General features: G+C 36.0%; 1 long non-coding RNA gene across 1 annotated transcript in view; it reads right to left on the bottom strand.

Moving 5' to 3' along the window:
* The window catches only part of LOC116900756, a 330132-nt gene that overhangs the window by 193285 nt on the left and 119987 nt on the right, over positions 1 to 16860 (bottom strand). The gene's annotated exons all lie outside the window — the stretch shown is intronic.

Below are 16860 nucleotides of genomic sequence, written 5' to 3'. Positions count from 1 at the left end.
TATTGCCTTTAAGCTACTTGACTATGATCACTCCTGGCATTATTTGATAGATAACACCGCCTTTGCAAATGCTTTATATTATTTTCATAATGTTTATTAACCAAAAATATTATTGATCTCTAAAATTTGCTGTTTCTAAATATATGCTTTTTAAAATAAAAGTAAAAAATTAATCCCATCTCAAGGAAGAAATAAGCAGCATTTGAAAACTCTTCAAAAATTCATAATGAAAGTAGTATAGCAGGTGTTCTTCTGTATAGCCTCTAGCTGACTACAGTAAAAGTTAAAAAGAGATATAGTAAAAGAAGCCCAGACATGTTGATTGCTTAATGTTCATGTTCTTTTGGAGACTATATTTTCTACAAGTATTTATGTACTACTTTGCTTAACCTTAAGTCTCTAAAGAAAACATTGCATATGGCAAACAAGTATTGAATACATAACACAGGTCATCATATGTTAATGTTTTACTTAAAAGAGTGACGGTAAAATATAATTAAATACCAGTATCGTGTGTATAAAAAGCAACACATCAAAATTTGATGTCTTCTGTTGATCTCTCTCTCTCTCTCTCTCTCTGTGTGTGTGTGTGTGTGTGTGTGTGTAGTCCCCAATAGAAATGAACCTGGGGTTTCTCAGTTACCAGAACATCTATTTTTGTTGTTGGAGGCAGTTTGTATTTTAGATCAGGTTCTTATTTCTCCTGGAACTTACTGTTTGGAGTTGGTTAGGTGGCATCATGCCCCTGGGATATACTTGTCTCTGACTTCCCAGTGCTGGAATTCCAGTTGTGTGACAGCACACCAACCATTTTTATGTGAGATCTGAGGATCAAACTCAGGTCCTTATTAGCATAGCAAGCAATTTTCCAATGAAAGCCCCTCTCCAGATGCCAGCCTTGCTTTCTTATTCTGAGGGTGAAATGTTGTTTTTCAAGTCTTGAATAAGGAATGCTCACAAAATCTCAGCTGAGGTCATCAGACAATTTGGTGGCAGAGATTTGAGGTATCCAAAATATTTGATTCTTGATGTATAGTGCTAAACTCCTGTTTCTGGCATTTGATATTAGCCTTCCCATCGCTAATTTAATACTGTCTGTTCATCAGTGTCCCATAAATGCTTTGATAGTTTCCCCTTACAAGTCACAAAGCACATTAACCTTTTACATACTCCAGAGTATTCTTTCTAGTGTCACCCTATTGGTACTGTCAGTGCAGGAAAAAGAATGAGAGAAGCATGGTTCATATATACTTCCTATTGTTACAGGAAATCCTACCACACACAAGAGCCTAGAAAGACTTAACACTAGGTTTTAAGAAGACACTTAACTTCCAAAAGTCACCTCCTAGTGGTCTTTCTTACTACTCTTCCTTTTTATTAACAGATGCAATAAGTTACATTTTGGTAGCACAATTAAAGGTTGAGATTTTAAAATAAACATTTGGCTAAAACTAAATATTATTTTGCCAAAATGAGCTGAATGAATATGGAAATTAAAAATGTTGTTATTCTCTTACTCCCCATAACTCCCCTCTTACCCCCTCTTGCACTTTATTCTTTGGGGCTCTTGGCCCCTTCCCCATGCTCCCCCTCCACATCCCCATAGCTGTCTGCCTTTCTGCTCTTCTAGTCTTCTCACATTAAGTGTCTCCACGTGGAAAAAATATTGTTATTCATATCATATTATTAAAAATTAATATCAAACATTTCTATTTGGTGTAATACAGAAAACAATTCCCTTTTAATGCCTTTTTAGCAGTATCACTTGCTAGATTGCTTTATCAGAAACTATATTGCATATTTTTAATTTTAAATAGAATCTTTTAACTAAATAATTGAATTTCAACATAAAAATCCCACGGGATTTGTGTTCTCTAGATTCACCAAGAATGTGTATTTGAGTTTGTGACACTAATAAAAATCCAAAGGCCTTTTTTATCTGTATTACTGATATTACTATATTGATTAGATATAGCAGGCGTGTACATTATAAATCACTGTTCAGATTTACATTTAGGGATTCAGAAATAATATTGAAGGCATCTGATAATTTGTCTTCCAAGGTTAAATTCAAAGAGATAATTTCAAGCATTTATGAAGCCTAATGCAAAAGTGTGGCTCACTCCAAACTTAATTTATCTTTTTCAATGATTTGTGGGGTTAGACTCAGGCAAAGATATGAAATATTGGGACATATTTAAACATGAAAAGGACAATTTAACCTGACATGCATAAATAACTCTGTTTAGAAGATGTTTCGTGTAGAAGGACCAGTTATTAAACTGTCAATGCCATTGGCAATGAGTTAGTTTTACCCTTGCTACACTTCAGGAAATTTCATTTCTCATAAGATTTTAACAATGCAAACTTATCATTTTAACGATGTGAACTTATTTCAGCTAGTTACATTTGGAATATCAAGTATGTCACAAAATTCTACGCTAAAATAAACAATGGACAACTTAAAATATATTACTGTAGATTGTCTCGATCTAATACCTTAAACTTATCAGGTCAAAGAATAATACTTTGGCATTCCTCAGAATGTTATAGCTCAGACAAATATAGCCCAGAATGTTAGTTAGTAGTTTTGTGATAGTGACAGTTAGAGAACACATGCCATTTCTCCAGAACCTTGTAAAATATTCCATTTCTCACCTCAGTTCCACACAATCTTGCTAGCTATTTTTGCATCATAAGCATAAATCTCTCTCTGTCTCTGTCTGTCTCTGTATGTGTGAGTATGAGTGTGTGTGTGTGTGTGTATGTGTGTGAATGTGTGTGTGACATGAACGTGGGTACCTGTGTGTGTCAGAATCAGATATCAGATTCCCTGCAGCTGTAGTTACAGAAAGCTGTGGACACCTAACATGAATACTAAGATCTAAACTGTTGTCTTCTGGAGAGCAGAACATGTTCTTAACTCTTAAATCATCTCTCCGTCTCTTGATTCTTTTGATAAAGAAAAGTGCAATAATAGAGAGTTCCATTTTAATCTGTTTAAAAGAACTTAAAGTTATAACTTCAAAAAAATACAAACTATACAATGCTATCCAACTATAAGAATGAAATCACAAAATTTTCAGGGAAATTGATAGAAGTAGAAAAGATATTGCGTGGGACAATCCAGGCCCAAAAAGAGAAATATACCATGTTCTCCCTCATCTGTATTTACTAATGCTTAAATGTGTTTATTATAAGCTGATATGACTGTAGTGTCCAGGAAAGTAAAAGAGTATCAGAGAGAAGAAGTAATAGATAGGAGAATAAAAGGGTACAGGTGATTTGAAGGGGTTAAATAAAAAAAAGTAGTGAGGCAGTTTTAATTAGTTAAAGGGAAGGAGATAAATAAAGAAGAAAGAAGGAAGAGGATAAATTGACAGTAAAGAAGTCTAAAAAAACAAAAGAGATCATATTACTATATAGTTACCTAAAATTACATATAATACATAAAGTCTGTATAGGTATATGCATATACATATATAGTTTAAGAAAAAAATTTTATGAGCAAATAATGCTCCCTCTAAGAGATATAAACAATCTAAACGCCAACACCAGGGATGACAAGTCCCCTTTGAGTTGTTGATCAACATTCTTTAAGGAACCCTCACTTTCTTGTGACTTCTCAGTTGTAGAATGTATCTGCAATGCACATTAGACACAGGGCCCAGAGAATATGAGCAGGAATTGACCTGAAAACATCCTTTCTAAGCAATAGCTTTCATGATACCATGAGACAGAAACAAACTATTGGGTAATAGTCCTACCCAATTTTATTACCCATGAACCACAACACTAACCAGCATGGCACAATAACGCTAAGGATACAGTAGTGGCACGCACACTTGGTGGTAACCAATAGCTCTAAAATTGGATTTAAGGCCTGATCAACAGAAGTGAAATGTTGCCTATTAGTGGTAAACTAGCCAAATGCGGGGAGCAGGAGGAGGTATTAAAGCATATATAACCAATATAACAAATAAATGACCTATATAAGCTATATATAACCTATAACTGTCACCTACTAGACCAACAAACTATCGAGCTATTTACTAAATCTTTATCTTTATAGCTGCAGAGAAATGTAGCCCTTATCCCTCATCAAAGAAGTTTCTCTTTGCAAACGAAGACCATTACAGGAAACCAAAATTGATAAACATGTAGAGAATAAGGTGTTGTGCTGTGTTTAGTCCCAACTAATCTATTTACAGTGCAATCGCTGCACCTAAAGCTCATTGGCAATTGCAGAAGAGGGGGTGCAAGATTGTGAGAGCCTGAGGAACCGGAAATTTGCTGTGAGGTTGTGTTGTTTAGAAGTGTCAGAGATGCTAAATTCATCAAGTCTCATTATCAGGGCTACATAAACAAGAGGGAGGCTACTGAACAAAGAGGAAAACATTTGACATGCTAACATGGAAAGGTGAAATTTCTCAGAGTATTCACACAGTAAAATACAGCCAATTGCAGAATCATAAGGACATGAGAAATAGTCTTCTCCAGAGAAGGACTCTCCAATTGCTTATCTAATAAAAAGTGGCCAATCTTGAGATCATATTCATACAAGTAAGTCGACATGGCCTGAGAATGTTCTATTTATGTATTTAGAAATATGTATGTATGTGTCAATAAATTTGTGATAGATGTATGAGGTGAGGGTTGGAAGTAGAAAAGGGTAGAGGAGAAATCATGTATTTTGAAAAACAAGTAGAGAGAAGACCAAGCTCCCAATTTCAAAGCAAACCATCAGGAATTGTAGATAAGTTCTAAAGTTTCCAGCTTAAAGCTCTAATATACAATGATAAATGTTAGGGCATGACTGCCAGGGCATGTTTGATTGGCCAAATGCTAAACTTATGCCATATATTATAAATCAGGCATGTCTTAATTTTGTTTTGGTTTTGGGAATAAATTTTATAAGGTATAAGATTTTATTAAAATATAAATTTTATATGATATATGGATAATTTTGACAAGAGTTATCAAAAACACCTTCTAAAAATATATGTAGTGACTTTAAAATGAAAACCTTTTAAATCCTACTTTGAGGCTGTTAAGCTTATCTCCGAAGCCCAGCTCTCTTTATCTTTGCAAGCAACATATGTGACGGAAAAGCTGAATGCTTGTATGAAATTCTGCACATTTTAAGTTCTCATTAAATCAATAACAAATAGCTGAATGGCATAATAGAAACAATCACGGTTACAATTCTAGCAGAACAGACACTCTCCTTTGGATGTTAGATTTTACTGGGTCTCAGATATGTCCACATGGCCTAAATGTCTCTCCAAATCAGATCTTTTTCTGACAAATCATGTTTTAAATGCAGGAAAACTTGAAATTCTAGACAGTCTATTAATTCATTTTGTCATTTTGTAAAGTGTCATGGAACTCTCAAATGGTATAGAATGACAATTCAGTAACAGTTCTATTACTCTGCGAATGCTCATGAATTATTTGCCTGCCATTAATATAATATTAGTGGATGTGAAGTATAGACTGGATGAATATAGTATGAGTTAATAGATTCAAAGTTTTGCGGCGGGTATTTTTAAAGATCTGTGTGCCTTTTGACATCATCAAATACTATTACGATTCCTTTACAAGACATTTAGGATATCCCATGGCTAATCTGTCAAGAATTGTAGACCTAGTTTAATTCATCTCTGCATTAAGATAACCCCTGATTTTTACAAGATTTATGAGCAATTGTAGTAAAAGAGTAGTCCATGTTCTTGATATCATGATACTAATCTGCATGCTGAAGTGAAGTTATTACCAGGAAAGATACACCAATTTGCATGTTGAAGTGTTGTGTCACAGAATATGGAAAGTGCTGTCTTTATCTTCTGTTCTCATAATGTTTGGACAGGTTGCAGGTCCTGCTGGCCTCCTGCAGCATTCATGCAGAGCACCCTCTTTGTTTTCCTCCAACCCCCTATAGCTGACCAACAAAAGTTAATATTGCATCTCAGTTTTGAATGGATTTTTTTCCTTCAATCTAAAAGAGGTTTGAGTATAAAAATAGGAAGGAAGTACTTAGGGTTTTTTGTTGTTAGTGCTGGTGGTGGTGGTGTTTTGCTTGTTTTTGTTATGTTTTGTTTGGGGGGCATATAAGGTAATTGGCTGGACTAATGGAGATTGGATTACTTTGTCTTCCCTTTCCTGCCTCCTTCCTCTACTACACTCTTACTCTCCCTCCTTTTCTATGCCTACTTGGTCTACATTTCTTACCCAGAACAAAAATCAACTCCAGATGCAGGCTTTATTAAAAACTTCCAGGCAATATGCAGTAAATTTTAAAATAACTTACAAAAATGTGAATTAAAGGTAGATAGCACTATAAAGTTGCATAGTAATTCATATATTATAAGATTTTCTTATTTAAAAAAATACCTTAATGTGTTGCCCAATCTCTGGAAGTGCTCAAAGATCACATGAGTCAAGCACTTGAAGATACAAGAATATGCAAAAAATGGACTGAAATAGATTTTAATAATTCAGGAAATAAGGCCAAAAGTCAACTAAGGGGATTGTATGAATTAAAAATCTTCCATACAGTCAGGAGAACAGAAATGGCAATTGTCAGTAGCCTGTAGACTGGGGACATGTCTTCATTAAATATGTGTCTGAACTGATTAATAGCCACAATATACAAACAACTAAAATTTAAACAACAAAATCAGCAAGGGTTTGAACATTTTACCTTCCCACTATCATAAAGATGCACAAAAACCAGGCAATGATGGGAAACAAACATGTTACTTTCTCCTATTGGCAGGAAGGTAAAATAGTCCAGAGTCTGTAGAAATGTATGGAGGTTTCTCCAAAAACTACAAATAGATATGCTCTCTGAATGCCTATCCTGCCCCGGAGTATTTACCTTAAAGACTTCATGTTAAACGTCAGACATACTTGCACATCTGTTCATGGAGCACCAGTCAACACAGCTAAGTTGTGGAGTCTAGCACAGAGTAGATAAAGATGGAAGCTGATGCAGTGAGACTGTACTTTTAGCAAAGATGAAGTCATATCATTTGTAGGAAAATGGGTCCAAATTGACATAATCACATTGAGTGAATTAAGTCAGTTTCAGAATGGCAAATACTGTATATATTCACTGTTTTTGTTCCTAGACGTTATGTAGTTACATACAGTCACTTATTTGTATTTTAAAGAAAAGTATAATGAAAGTAGAAGAGTTTAGAAGCATTAAGTTGGGACTGAGAAGAAGGGAGGAGTGAGAACAAGTGGATACATGGGGGATGCACAATGTATAATGTATAACTGTATTAACACTTTTTACTTAAATTTAAAATTTTCTATTAATGATGTGTAGACTTTATATGGTTGACAAGAATAACTTATATGCCAAATAGATCTTCCAAACTGATGAAAGTCAAATGCTGACACTATTTTAATTTTCCTGAATTAACATTTCCCACATCAAGTTCAGTAGAACTTAAACAAAGACAATATTCATCTCCAAACCTATGAATCATGAATGGATACTGCACAAAAAAAAGGTAATATTCTGTAACTGTCAAAATTAATCCAATGACTCTTTAGTCACTGGGAATTGTCATTTTAGAACTTCTGTAAGAATGTAGACAAGTTCACACAATGAGTTTAACCTATATGTAAATTAATAATTGGTGACCATGGCAAATTTCATCTACATCTCATCTGTTAAACCCTATCAGCTAAGCTCAAGAGACACTCTTTCAGTCACAGTCTTGGCTGTAAGCTCCTCGCTCCCTGTGTTAGATAGCACTAAAGCACATTCCTTGAAGAATAACCGTCTTAGATGCTGTGGCTTGGATTATCTTAGGAGATAATGGATGTGGGACTGGAGGAAAAATATAGTTCTGTTGAATTGAATGATAATAGAGCAAGAGGAAAATTTAAGGCTATTTAAACAAAATATGGATGACAAATACCAAGTAACTGTGATTGTGAGGGCATTTTCATACCACATTCCATGAGCTGTGGAAACTTCTCAACAAGGGAGATGGAGAAAGACTGCTTCATAGGGCAGTACTAGGGAAGAGTCAAAAGACAGATCACTGAAAATATGTATACAGTTTCACCTGATACTTAGCTTTCACTAGAACTAATACCTATTCCTCCAAACAGCACCTAGACGATTCATCCCTTCTTCAGGATGTATTGCACCACTGTCCATACAGAAGTGTGGCCCAGTATATGACTTGCTTCTGATTCTCTTTTATTAGGTAATGAAACAGTGATCCAGAAGCCTGAAGGTGACTTGATCAGTGGCAAACTGATTGAAGCCTTTGTTACCTTCAGCACAGTATGGGAAAGGACGCATCACTATTCCAAAGACGACAAACTGTGCCAAGTGGTGTAGTTTCTAAAACTCAACTGTCTGTGGCATTGGCACTGCCAATCCCATAGGAATCATTTGAAATATAAAACAGAGCTCCTGGTGATATAGTACAAGAAGTTATTTTCAATTGAGTATAGCAAGATACACGGTAAAGACATTCTCTCATATGTAAAATAAACTGTTCTCTCTGTCTCAAAGTAAGCTGATAAAAGAATTCATACAAAAAAATTCTGCTTGCATCCTCAGACAAATTCTTTTCACATAGACTTTGCTATGAGTGAATAATTAGGCAAAATATATTCACCCAAATATGACCACACCATCACTTATGCATATGTAAAGGAAAACATGCTGACTATTTCTTCTTACATTAAATATCTAATAATTCACACATTATATTAATGCAACATGTAGGCCAAATGTCAAGTTAATATTTAAAGACGTTTAAGTGAATATTTTGGAGCCAAGAGGGCAGATAAAATAGATAGCATACAAATGACTAATTTCCATAGAAGTATGCACCATGTCTGTGTGATTAGCATGTTATATAAACAGTGTTTTATTTTCATTGAAATTCCAAAGGTTCCTGCAGTTTATTTTCTATTTTTTGGAATAACCAGAAACTGGAAACAACCCAAAGATCCCTCACCTAAAGAATAGATGCAGAAAATATGGTTCATCTACACAATGGAATACTATTCGGCTCTTAAAAACCAGTACATCGTGAAAATTGCAGGCAAATGGATGAAATTAGAAAATAGCATCCTGAGTGAGGTAACTCAGACCCAAAAGAACATGCATGGTATGTACTCACTGACAAGGAGATATTAGCAAATAAATAGAGAATGCCCATGATAAATAGAGAAACCCTAAGAAGTAAAACAAGAAGGAAGGCCCAAGTGAGGATGTTACAATCCCATTTAGAAGGGGAAACAAAATAATAATGGAAGATAGAGGGAAGGAGGGAGGAACTGGGTGTAAGAAGGGAGTGAGAAGGCACAGGTGGGGCATGATCAGGTATGAGCAGAGATAAGAGAGAAGCCCAGAGATCCAGGAGAATGAATGGAAGTATGCAGCTGTTGGAGGTGGGTGGTTGGGATAACCTGAAAATCCCAGAGACCTAGAATGTGGGAGGCTCCCAGGACTCAATGTGGGTGACCTTAGCCAAAATGCCCAACAGTGGCAATACAGAAGCTGAGGTGATCACCTCCAGCAGTCAGACAGGACCCCTAATAGAGGGATGTGGACATCGACTACAAAACTTTCAAACTAAAATTGCTCCTGGTTAAAAGAAATACAGTGACAAAAATGGGGCAGAGACAAAAGGAAAGGCTAACGAGTAACAGGCTGAAATTTGGATCCATTCTATGGGTGAGCACCAAACCAGGACAGTTTTAGTGATGCTATGTTGTGCTTGCAAACAGGAGCCTAGCATGGCTATTCTCTCAGAAGCTCTACCAGCAGCTGGCAGATAGAGATGCAGATAGTCAGAGCCAAGCATTGGATAGAGGCCAGGGAGCCCTGTGAAAGAGTTAGAGGAAGAATTGATGGAACTGGAGGGGATGGCAACCCCATAGGAAGAGCAGAGTGTCAACCTCTGGAAGCTCCCAGGTACTGAGTTACCATCCAAAGACCAAATATACATGGCCTAGACCAAGATGCCAGGGCACTTGTGTAGCAGAAGGCCTCCTGGTCTGGCTTCAGTGGTAGAGAATGTGTCTAAACCTTTAGAGACTTGATATAAAGTGGAGCCAAAAGAGGGTGTCCTCTCAGAGTTGAAGAGAAGGGGATATGAGGGGAAGAACTCTGTAATTGGGAACTAGGAAAGGGAGCAATATTTGGGTTGTACATAAGTAAAATAACTAATAAAAATAGAATAAAAGGAATAAATGTCAGGGATGGCAAAAAATGAATGTAGTCGAGCAATTCAATCTAACTGAAAAATAAATATTATATAATTTAATAAACTAATTTTTTATTTTTAAAAAATTAAACATTAGGGGAAGCTCACTGGTGTATCTTTCATTGCTTGCTAATAATAATTATGTAAGTAAAATATTTCTTTTATAAATATTATTATTTAATATTTAATAATATCTGATAACAAATATTAAAATATTTTAATGAGTCAATTGATATTTTAATACATAAATATTTTTGAATGGAACCCTCACTACATAAATCATTTGTAATGTTACTCTAATTTTACAAAGTCTGAAAAAAATATAAGGCATAATTTATTGTCATTGTTTTCTCAGATAATGATGACAGAAATAATCTAGACAAAGAAGTGAGTAAATGTTAATGACAGGGAGGAGAGGTGGCTCACTTGTCCTATTACTTAAGAATTTACATTGGGGACCACACATTGGTTGGGTCAAGATCACCTGATGCATAGATTCAATGGCTCTCACATCCTATTCTGGCCTCCATAGGTACCTAGAAAAATAGACAATTCACTCGCACACTATCCTAGTTTGCTTTCTTTGCTGCAATAAAATAATCTAACACAAAGCAATCTGGAAGTACCATAGTTTTTGTTTTGTTTTGTGTAATATTGTGTTGTTGTTGCTCTCAATGTTAACTTGACACAAGCCAACAATCTTTTTTTTTCCATCTTTATTAATTTGAGTATTTATTTACATTTCGATTGTCATTCCCCTTCCCGGTTTCCGAGCCAACATCCCCCTAACCTTTCCCCCTCCCCTTCTGTATAGGTGTTTCCCTCCCCATCCTCCCCCCAACAATCACACCAACAATCTTAATTAAGAAAATGCTCTTGGCCATTCTGATTTGTGTGAGCTGGAATCTTGAGGTTGTTTTGATTTGCATTTCCCTGATAATTAAGGATGTTGAACATTTCTTTAGGTGGTTCTCAGCTATTCACTATCCCTCAGTTGAGAATTCTTTGTTTAGTTCTGTACCCCAATCAGTTGGTTGTCCTATTGAAAGTGTCATTTTTCTTACAAAAGCTTTTGAGTTTCATAAGGTCCTATTTGTCGATTGTCTAAGATCTTAGAGCATAAACCATTGGTTTCCTGTTGAGAAAATTTTCTCTGTGCCCATGGCTCTTCCTCAATTTTTAGAATCTTCTTCAATTTCTCTCCTATTAGTTACAGTGTATCTGGCTTTATGTGGAGTTCCTTGATCCACTTGGACTTCAGCTTTGTACAAGGAGATAAGAATGAATCGATTTGCATTTTTCTACATGCTGACCCCCAGTTAAACCAGCACCATTTATTGAAAATGCTATCTTTTTTTTTCCCCCACTGGATAGTTTTAGTTCCTTTGCCAAAGATCAAGTGACCATAGGTGTGTGGGTTCATTTCTGTGTCTTCAATTCTATTCTATTCATCTATCTGCTTGTCTCAGTACCAATACCATGAAGGTGGTTTTTTTTTTTTTTTTTATCACTATTGCTTATTGCTCTGTAATATAGCTTATAGGCAGGGATGGTGATTACCCCAGAAGTTCTTTCATTGTTGAGAATAGTTTTCATTATCCTGGGATTTTTGTTATTCCAGATGAATTTGCAAATTATTCTTTCTAACTCTATTAAGAATTGAGTTGGAATTTTGATGGGGATTGCATTGAATCTGTAGGTTGCTTTTGGCGAGATGGCCATTTTACTATATAAATCCTGCCAATCCACGAGCATGGGAGATCTTTCCATCTTCTAAGATCTTCTTTGATTTCTTTCTTCTGAAACTTGAGGTTCTTATCATACAGATCTTTCACTTATTTGGTTGGAGTCAAACCAAGTTATTTTATATAATTTGTGACTATTGTGAAGGGTGTCATTTCCCTAATTTCTTTCTCACCCTGTTTAGCCTTTGAGTAGACAAAGGCTACTGATTTGTTTGAGTTAATTATATTCAGCCACTTTGTTGAAGTTTTTTTTTTTTTTTTTTTTGAATCAGGTTTAGGAGTTCTCTGGTGGAATTTTTGGGGTCACTTAAGTATACTATTATATCATTAGCAGAGAGTGATATTTTGAATTTTTCTCTTCCAATTTGGATCCCTTTGTTGTCTAATTGCTTTGCTAGGACTTCAAGTATTATTTTGAATAAGTAGGGAGAGAGTGGGCAACCTTGTCTAGTCCCTGATTTTAGTGGGATTGCTTCAAGTTTCTCTACATTTAGTTTAATGTTAGCAACTGGTTTGCTGTATATGGCTTTTACTATATTTATGTAGGGGCCTTGAGTTCCTCGTCTTTCCAAGACTTTTATTATCAATAGGTGTTGAGTTTTGTCAAAAGCTTTCTCAGCATCTAATGAAAATATCATATTTTTCTTTGACTTTGTTTATGTAGTGAATTACATTGATGGATTTCCATATATTAAAACACCCCTGTCTCCCTAAGATGAAGTCTACTTGATCATGATAAATGATCATTTTGATTTCTTGGATTCAGCTTGCGGGAATTTTATTAAGCATTTTTGCATCGATATTCATAAGTGAAACACTAGTCAATATGGCTAAGATGAAAAACTCAGGTGACAACAGATGCTGGTGAGGATGTGGAGAAAGAGGAACACTCCTCCATTGTTGGTGGGATTGCAAACTGGTACAACCACTCTGGAAATCATTCTGGTGGTTCCTCAGAAAACTGGACATAGTACTACCTGAGGACCTAGCTATAATACTCTGGGCATACACCCCCAAAATGCTCCAACATATACAAATGACACCTGATCCATCATGTTCATAGCAGCCTTATTTATAATAGCCAGAAGCTGCAAAGTGCCCAGATGTCCTTCAATGAAGGAATAGATGCAGAAAATGTGTTACATTTACACAATAGATTACTATTCAGCTGCTAAAAATAGTGACTTCATAAAATTCTGAGGCAAATGAATGAAATTAGAAAATTTCATCCTGAGTGAGGTAACCCAATCACAAAAGAACAAACATGATATGCACTCACATATAAGTGGTTATTATTCCGAAAGCTCAGAATGCCCAAGATACAGTTTAGAGACCACAAGAAGCTCAAGAAGATGAAAGACCAAAGTGTGGATGCTTCAATTTTTCTTAGAAGGGGGAGTAAAATACTCAAGGGAGGAAATATGGAGACAAAATGTGGAGCAAAGAGTGAAGGAAAGGGCATCCAGAAACTGTCCCACCTGGGGATCCCTCCTATATACAAACACCAAGACCAGACACTATTACAGATGCTAGGAGGTTCTTGCTGACAGGAGTCTGATATAGCTATGTCTTGAGATTCTCTGCCAGAGTCTGACAAATACAGAGATGGATGCTTGCAGCCAGCCATTGAACTGAGCACGCAGTCCCCAATAGAGAATTTAGAGAAAGGACTGAAGTAGCTGAAGATGTTTGCCACCCATAAAGAACAACAGTATCAACCAACCAGACTCCAAAAGCTCCCAGTGACTAAACCACCAACCAAAGAGTACACATGGAGGGACCCAGGGCTCCAGTCGCATATGTAGCAGAGGATGCCCTTATCTGGCATCAATGCGATAAGAAGCTCTTGGTCCTGGGAATGCTAGATGCCCCAGTGTAGGGAAATGCTAGAGCTGGGAGGTGAGAGTAGGTGGGTCTGTGTGGGAGCACCCTCATAGAAGCAGGGGGAGCGAGGATGTAATAGCGGTTTTCCAGTGTGGAAACGGGAAAGGGAATAATATTTAAAAATATAAATAATTAAAATATCCAATTAAAAGGAAACAAAAAAATTTAAGAAAAGGTTCCCATTAGTTTGGCTACATTCAACTTTATGTGTTCATTTTCTTGATTAATTATTGATATGGTAAGACCGAGTCCACTGTGAACAAAAACATCCTTATATAGGTTGTTCACTTGTGTATTTGTTAGCAAATGGAACAAGGCAGTAAACAGGTTTTCTCTATGGCCTCTACTTCAATTCTTACTGCCAGGTCCCTTTCTTGTTTGTGAGCTGACTTCCCCAGTAATGAAGTGTGACTTGCGTGTTGGAAATTGACACAAAACCTTTACTCCTTAGCCTGTTTTTTTTTTTTTTTTTTTTTTGTGGTGATATTTTGTCATAACATTTCTGTGAGATCCCATCTTCCAAGATAACCTGAGTTTGTGTCAAGTTAAAAAAAATGAAGAACAATGAAAACAGCAACGCCAATAAAAAGTCTCACAAATCTAAGCAGCACACACAGACATAAACTCATGTGTGTACAGAAAAATAATAAATAATTTTCAACCTGAAGACTTTATTGTGTGAGCTTGTATATAAACTTATACATGGTGTGGTGATCACCTAACAGGCTTATGCACATAAACAGGAGCTGCACTGAACTCTTGTTAGCTTACTTTCTAAATATTCAGCTGTAAAAAACTACAAACATGCTTTTCCCTCACTTTGAAATATCTTTCAGAGCTGTAAATTAGTCTTTATCTATTTGTAGATCTGAGAGCAGAAACCCAAAGATCACTGATGACACTAAGATCCACTGTTTTGGCAAGATTATTCTGCTTGCAAAGAACCAAATGGATCAGAAAAATGGAGGGAGCATGGAGGGAGAGAATCCTTTGTGATTAAAGAAGGCATGATTTGTAGGGGTGTCAACAGTTACTTGTAGGGAGGTTCCTAGTGAGTCTCTGAGAATATCATGCACAGAAGTAATGAAATGGGATAGTTTCATTTGTCTACATTTATTCACAATGTTGGAATAGGCTAAGCTTGAATATAATTGAAAGAAAAAAGGTGGGCAAAGAGGGAAAAAAGGCAGATGCATAGCCATTCCATCAATATATCAGCCAATCCAAGTAAGGAAAAGAAAAACCACTTTACCTCAGGGGAACTAACTCAAAATCTTAACTCTATTGTTTCTTCGTTGCCCATAAAACTAAAAAGGTAAGACTATGTTATTGAAGGTGCTCACCTTCATGCTCACCAGGTGCTAGACACAGTTAACTCAAACATCCTGTCAGATCATACTATTTAGGCTGCTTGGGAAGTAATGATCACTAGTCTTATCTACCTGATAACCCTATGAACTACAATACTAAACTTTCAGGCAAAATGTTATCCTGGGTATATTAGTAGCATGACTATTTTGAAGTAACCTATAACTCACTGATTGACTTTGAGGCCTTAAACTAAAAGGGGAAATCCATACCTCATAATGTAAATCCAGTCCAACACTGTAACCCAAGTGGTCTTGGGCCCCTTGGGACTTGGCTTTTACATTCCTTGGGAGAAGCCTGATATTGCTGCTCAGCTAAATTGATGAGGCATCAATTTTCTTTTAAATTTCTACTTATATTTGCAGATAAAGCCTACTCTCAGGAGTATTAAAGGAGTATTTGCAAGTGAATAAAATAAATGCATATGTAGTTCCCTACATGACCAGATAAGATTCTGAGACCAAAAGATAGATGATGGCTAAGCCTTAAGTTGGCATTTAAACCATCCCGGTAGGTCTCAGGGAACATTGCTGGAAAGGACGTAAGAATCAAATGATAAGGACAAAGGCTGGAAAATGTCATGACATAGCTACAGGAGGCTTGAGCTCAGAGCAGCTGCGCCTATTGTCACTGACTCCACACAAATGAGCTGTGCTGGATTCGTGACTCATGAGGACATAACACTTGGTCTTGACAATTGACATTTAGAAATATAGAGCCATAATACCAAGTTGTGTAACCATTGGTGAGCCCTACCTGCTCTAATGGATAGTTTTGAACTCAGTGTCACTCAAATGATCCTATTTAAACTCTGTAATACACAAAAGTTATGAATATTGCAAAGACAGTCGTAGGTAGGCAGAGAGGATGGGGAGGAAAGAAGGGTAGATAATAGCAATATAAACAATATATTCATGTGTGGAACTTAAAAATATATTAGTAAGAATAAACAAGATAGGTAAATGAATAAAATTCACAAAACAGGAAATAAAATTGACCAGCAACGTGAAAAAACTTCAACATACTTTGCCATTTTAGAAAAAGCAAATAAAAGCTGTATTGATATTCCTTATCATTCCAGTTAAAAATGGTAGTCATAAAGAAAAACAAAGAATAAAAGACTCCCTTATACACTGCTCATGGGGATTTAAAATAGTTGAGTTTCAAATATCTGCATAATTTATGATTTTTAATACTAAATAATTATACAAAAGACTCCAAGCTATCATATTACAGTGATACTCACAGGCAAATGTTTCCTGCTGCACGATGTATAGTATCTTAATTATGAGTCAAGCTCTGTGTCGATCAACAACAAAATAATGGATAAGGAAGATGTGTGTGTGTGTGTGTGTGTGTGTGTGTGTGTGTGTGTGTGTGTGTGTGTGAGAGAGAGAGAGAGAGAGAGACAGAGAGAGAGAGAGAGACAGAGAGAGAGAGAGAGAGACAGAGAGAGAGCGCAGATACTTTTCAGCCATTCAGAAGGATGAACTTAAATTATTTTACTGGAAAGTAGATGTGCAACCTGAAATATTAAGTAAATTAGGCCAATTGCCAAAGAATTATTAATGTATGTTTCTTTCATTTGCAGGTCTAGAATTTATGTAGATTTA

The sequence above is a fragment of the Rattus rattus genome, chromosome 1 (assembly GCF_011064425.1).
Source record: "Rattus rattus isolate New Zealand chromosome 1, Rrattus_CSIRO_v1, whole genome shotgun sequence".
Lineage (NCBI taxonomy): Eukaryota > Metazoa > Chordata > Mammalia > Rodentia > Muridae > Rattus > Rattus rattus.
Note: the sequence above shows the minus strand (reverse complement) of the source record. Positions and strands in the feature narration are given on the sequence as shown.